This window comes from Lissotriton helveticus, chromosome 12 (genome assembly GCF_964261635.1).
Source record: "Lissotriton helveticus chromosome 12, aLisHel1.1, whole genome shotgun sequence".
Classification (NCBI taxonomy): Eukaryota; Metazoa; Chordata; class Amphibia; order Caudata; family Salamandridae; genus Lissotriton; species Lissotriton helveticus.
The window spans coordinates 260,055,053-260,061,503 of NC_136073.1; the positions used below are offsets into that span (position 1 = coordinate 260,055,053).

Sequence of the window (6,451 nt, forward strand, 5' to 3'; positions counted from 1 at the left end):
CTGGTTTCGGGCTAACAGCCCTCTTCAGCCAGGCTAGCTTGAATCCAGTGGCAAAGTGAGCAAGGGACCCACATCTGGGCATACCCTGCCAAATTAGGGGTAACAAAGCAAACCCAAAGGGAATGATGGACGGAGTGTTGAACATTGCAAACACTCACCCCCAGTCACAGATCTGGGTTGAATCCATCACCATTCTTTAGCTCACTTTTCCACCCCAGTTCAGACACAGCTATATACAAATCAGTCTCGACCCTGCACCTCATGGGAACTGTCCAGCCCTAACTGCCAAGTCATGTCTTCCCCGGACCTGAAACAAGCATCCTGGGACCGGTTTTGTGCTAACTGCCCTCTTCAGCCAGGCTAGCTTGAATCCAGTGGCAAAGTGAGCAAGAGACCCACGTCTGGGCATACCCTGCCAACTTAGGGCAGTTCAGGCTGGACTGTTACCATTGGGCGCAGGGTCAAGACTGATTTGCGTATGGCTGGATCCAAACTGGAATGGCAGGGTGAGCAAAAAAAAATGGATTTAGGCCCAGATCTCTGTACTGGGGTGAATGTATGACATCGTTCTGCATTCTGTCCATCAATTGTTCTTTTTTCTTTTGACATATTTGTCCATTTCTTTTATTTTTAAACTTGCAAACCTCTAAGTGAACAATTCTCATCTCAGTCTCAGCTATTCTGCCCCCTAGATCCATCCTTAAAGTTATGATTTCATTTTGCATCATTTCCATGTTCGCTTTGGTGGATTGTGCAAGATCCTGTAGAGTTGTCTGCCTTTGTCTAGAATCAGGTCCATTAAAGCACTAGTGCCACCTTTGCCTTTAGTGGGTGAATCTGTAACTGGAGGCTCCTGTTTGGAAAAAGTCTGTTAGATCTTAACGATTTTGTATTCTTTGTTTCTTTCTTTTTGGATTCTGCCATCTTTGTACCGAGCGATATGTTGAATACTGCTGAGACTGCTGTCGTGACCTGAACACAGGGCACTAGGACCCTGGAACACGACTGGTGGGAGGGGACACGGAACTGGACACCTGTTCTGATCAAGAGATGAAAAGGGGCAGACCAACAGGAACTGGGAATGGGACAGGACGTGGGCAAACACCCTGTACATTATCAGAATAAACATACCTTATCAAAGTTAATGACTCCTGTCGTGCTTCGAGTCCGCAGACACGACAACTGGTGACGAGAGTGGGGGAGCAGAACTATGCAGACCCCCCAGGATATAGCGGTATGGATTAGCAAATTTAGCGGCACAAATATGGAAATTTAGCGGCACAAATATGGACATTTAGCGGCTTTTTTGCGGCCCTTTATTTTACTCATACTCATTTATTTTCAGCCTTAAATCAATGGAAACTGTTTTAGCAGAGTATTCCACTTTGAATAGGCAACCTGGGATAAGGAACAGAGGAAGCAGTCCACAGGTGAAGGCTCCTTAACCATCGCCTCCCCCTCCACACACCCACCAGGCATGTCTGCTCCACCCAACTGGCCCTGGCCCCCATTCCACGGGTCCACAAGACCACAGCTGGAGGAAGATCCTTCGGCAACCTTGCTGCGAGGTCTTGGAACTACTACTACTACGAAATTAGAAGTACCCTGAAAGAAAATCTGTCTTCCCTATGGTCAAAGCTCCAGGAGGAAAACCTTCGCTGATAGGTGAAATTGATTGATTTGCATCACACCCTCTCCTGTTGAGACTGAAGGTGTTTCTGTTTATTTAGGTGTTCTGTATAGAGATTAAATGCTCTATTCACCTGTAGATGCAGAACATTGAAGGTGCTAAAAGACGCTGTAACTGTGAAGAAGAGCCCCCAACAAAAGGGACTGTGGGGCTGTGTCTGGTGAGCCCTTAATCTCTGCAGTGACCCCCTAAAGGCTTAAAACCAGGCAAGAATGGTCCTCTTCTGTATGTGAGTGGCGGTAATTCAGAGATGCAATCACATTTTCTTTATTTGCCAGACTGTATCAGCATTTCAGCGATCTTCACAAATACATTACAAATATAAATGTTTTAATCAAACCCACAATTTTCCAGAAAACAGTTAATGGTCTTGGAGAACACCAGTATCTATGACAACAAACATGTAATCTTCCTGAAATTACCTCAATATGCCATTTGTTCACAAAAAACTTGACTTCACAGTACCAACCCTTTATAATGGGCATGAAACAAATAACACTTGTTTTTGTGCAGAAACAATGTTATTCCTGTTAACAAGTGTAAAAGCTGAGACATGGAACATTATATTTACAGTAGTTGATAAGTGAGTATAATAAATACTACCCCAGAGCCTAAAGCCAGAGACTCAATTTCCCCATTTATAAATGCAATTCTATTTTAAGCATGTTGCATTGCATCATAGCTGCTTTTCAAACAATCAGATGATTCTGCGCAGAAGAAAAGACAAAGTCCTCTGTATTATCAAATATCGGGGAACTTCGGAGCCAAGCAAAAACAGCAGTTCATGGCAGAAGATGAAGGTGAAAAAGTAAACACAAAGATCTGTGAAAACGTCTCCCATTTTGCTGTAAGTGTCCATAGAGTGGTTGATCAATTCTGAAGGGATTCCAGATAAAAGGAGAGCCGCAGTTAGCACGGTCGTTTTCATCTTCTTTCCCCCCTTCGGAAAATACTTCGACAATCCCATGAATGCCAGTTGTAGAGTTAAAAATGAAGCAAAAATAGACAAGTACTTGCATACAAAACCCCTGACTCCAATGGCAAGAAGAACACTTCCAATCAGTCTGAAAATTCTAAATGAATCAAACTCTTCCACTGCATTGCCATTTTCTGGATTTGGTTTTTCACTTATCAACTGGTTTCTCAACTTCATGGCCTCATCAAACCTAGAGAAGTATTGGTTTAGGCCAGGCCGCGGTACTTGCTGCGCAGAATCCGTAGATGCCACATCACTGCGGCTGCGAAGGCGAACAGCACTGTTGTTATCATTATTGAGTTCTGAGGTTTTTATGAATCTGGCTTGTCGTGCTCAAGCTTAAGCTTCGAAGATATGTTCATTCTCCATGGCTGCCGTAGTCTTGTAGCCCATGATCCTATTCCTGCACTCCTCGGAGTTTAGCAGCAGCTTCCGTCGGCGTACCTCAGCTCTTTTCTGGGAGGCAGACATGGTGCTCGCAGGAACAGGAGAGCAGGAAGCCTCGTTGTTGGCAATGCTGGGTGTGCTGCTCGAGGCTGCTGATGCTGCTGGAGAGCCGGGCTGCGGCAGGTTTGTGCAGCGTGCCCGTCTGTGGACAGTTCTTAATTTAAAAAAAAAGGTGATGGGTACTTGATACTGGCCGACAATAACTCGGGAGGATGCCTCACACCCACCCTTCCAAAGTAGTTTGAGGCTGTGCAGACCCCCCAGGATATCGATTTCGCAGGCACTTTTGTAAAAATCTCGGCATTTTTACAAAAGTGCCGATTTCGCGGCAAACCGCGAAATCGCGATATCCTAGAGGGTCTGACTATGCGTGTGTCTGGTGCCCAGAGGTAATAGAATACGGAGCCAGGAGCCCACCCTGGTCCGTGTGGCCAAGCAGAACGGCGGCTCGGGAGCCCAACCCGTCCGCAACAGGCCCAGCGAAGAAAGACGGGGAAAAATCATCTGGCCGGTAAGAGGCTTTTCCCCTATATCTTGAAAAGAAGCGCGAGTGACGCTAGAAGTCACACACGAGATCTCGCGAGAGCAGTGGCGGCCATCTTAAAGCCAGGCAAAGCGGGCAATAGAAATCGCGGAAGATCCGGTGGCCATTGTAAAGTCAGGCGGGAGCTGGAAGAGCCCTGCGATCTTGTGAGAATTGGGCGGCCATCTAAGAATCAGGTGGCACGGCCAATAGGAAGCAAGAAAATCCCCAGCGGCCATTTTGAAGTCAGGAAACAGACGAATACAGAGAAAAAGAAGGGAAAAAAGGTCAAGAAGGACGAATACATGAAATAAAGCAAAGTAAAAGAAATACAAAGACAGAAAATGATGCAAAAGGAGCAAGGGCATGAGTAGCATAAAGCCCAAAAAACAGAAATATAAAGAGATAGAGCACAGAACAAGAGAAAAGAGCTCAAAAGAAGCCAGCGAAACCAGAAGAAAGAGTGGAATTAAAGCAAACGAAGACGAAAGAGAAGAATAAAGCAAAGAGAACAAAAGAGTGGAAGAAGTGCCACATGCCCCAAAAATGACTGAACAAAGGAGTGAAAAGCAGAGCGCTCAATACCGCAGACCCCTCCCGTTCAACTTATCTGAGCCACAAGTAGGGATCAGATGGGAGCGATGGATTTGCAAGTTTGAACGTAACATGCGTGCCATGGGTGTAACAGACGCCAAGCAGATGGATCTGTTTCTAAACCTTGTAGGCGATGAAGTAGACGAACTACTAGTGACACTCCCGGATGAAGAAACAACAACATATAAAGGACTAATAAAGTGTCTCTCAGACAAATTTGATCCACAAAGAAACATTGATTTTGAGAGATACACCTTCACAATCGCATTTCAACACACAGATGAATTCCTTGATGACTTTGCGACACGACTACGCAAGCTGGTAACGCACTGTGAGTTTGACAAATTTGACAACGAACAAGCGATTCGCCTGCGCATCATCGAGGGATGTTGTGACACGGAATTCCGCGCACAAATTCTGAAAGAACCAACCTCGCTGGAGAACATTCAATCGTTGGCAAGGGCCGAAGCGAGGGCGTCGGAGCAAGCAAAGCAGATGGAGTTGGGTAAGGCACGGCGAATAGAACAAGCAAACCACATGGTAGGAAGCAGCCACACAAACACCTGGAAGAAAGGGAATAACGAGCAGCCGGCAAGGAAACAACAGGAAAAGACTTGCTACAGATGCAGACTTGAATTCCCACTCAAAGGCGCGTGCCCGGCAATGGGTCAGACATGCAGGAAATGCAACAGGAGCAATCACTTCGCAAGTGCGTGCTTGGGAGTGCAATTCAGAAGTGAAAGAGGAAGACCAGGAAGACCGCGGACGACGACGAGCAGGTATGCCAAACACATGGAAACGGCAAACCGCAGCTCATCAGCTGAATCTAAAGGAGAAGCGATGGAAGAGAATATAGAACAGCTTTACTTAATGTCCGACGCAGTTGCTGTGTCTGAAGAAGAAGACACAGGCGAGAAAGCATCCACTTGATGGAGAAGAATCAAATAAAGAAAACCGTGACCATCGATGTGGGCAACACAAAACGCGTTTCGTGCTAGACAGCGGAGCAACGCGCAACTTCATGTGTGTATCCGAATATGAAAAAATGGAAGTAAAGCTGCGCTGGTGCCAACCAGAGTTGACGTATTTACATGGGGATCAAAAAAACCAGTGATGAACATGGGAAAATTTACAGTGACACTGATATACAAAGGCTATACAAGCAAGGAAGACATACATGTACTAAAGGGTGACATTTCAGCACCATGCTTACTGAGTAATGTCACAGCGCAAGTAATGGGCCTCCTCGCAATGACGTACCACATGTCAGAGAAGAAAAACATCCTGCGAGATTATCCCGGAATCCTACATGGATTAGGGAAGCTAAAAGGACGACAAATAACACTGCACATCATTGAAGCAGTAAGACCAGTGGCTCAACACCACAGGCGGGTGCCGATACATTTGCAACCGCAAGTAGAAGAAGAAATACAAGCATTCGTAAGTCAGGACATCATAGAGCCGGCAGAGGGACTGACACCATGGGTGTCGCCAATAGTGGCAATGCCAAAGAAGAACTCATCTAAGATTCGCATCTGTGTTGACATGAGAATACCAAACACAGCAATTTAATGTGAAAGACACCCTGGCCCACACCTCGACGACATGATCAGCTGCCTGACAGGAACATGCCGTTTCTCAAAGCTGGACCTGTGTAAAGGCTATCGTCAGCTAGAGCTTGACCCTCAGTCCAGATACATTACAACATTCTCCATGCACATGGGTTTATTTCGATACAAACTACTACGTTTTGGAATCTCATCGGCGGCTGAAATATTCCAAGAGACAATAAGGCAAGTAATAAGGCCGGTGGAAAACAGCCTGAACTACAGTGACGACATTCTGGTGTTCGGTAAATCGGATGATGAGCATGACAAAGCACTGCGAGACGTATGCTCCCAGTTGGAACAAGCAGGGCTAACGATGAATGAAGACAAGTGCGAAATTGGGCGAGACGAACTGGTGTTCTTTGGACACATCTTCTCCAAAAAAGGAATGCGACCAGATCGCAGCAAAGTGGTCACGCTAGACAAAGCTAAACATCTGAGCGACATTGCAGAAGTGAGGTCGTTCCTTAGGCTTGCCAGCTACTGCGCGAGATACATAAAAGACTTTGCCATTGTAAGCACACCACTGAGAGAACTGGCGAAACAAGGCCAGCCATTTACGTGGACATAAGACTGTAACAAAGCATTTGAGGCCATCAGACAGGCAGTGATAG

The 6,451-nt window shown here is 46.0% G+C and overlaps 1 pseudogene; it reads right to left on the bottom strand.

Annotated features, from left to right (window-relative positions):
- Nucleotides 1-2,181: 2,181 nt before the first annotated feature.
- On the bottom strand, nucleotides 2,182-4,304 carry LOC144798004 (guided entry of tail-anchored proteins factor CAMLG pseudogene; annotated as a pseudogene).
- Nucleotides 4,305-6,451: the final 2,147 nt, after the last annotated feature.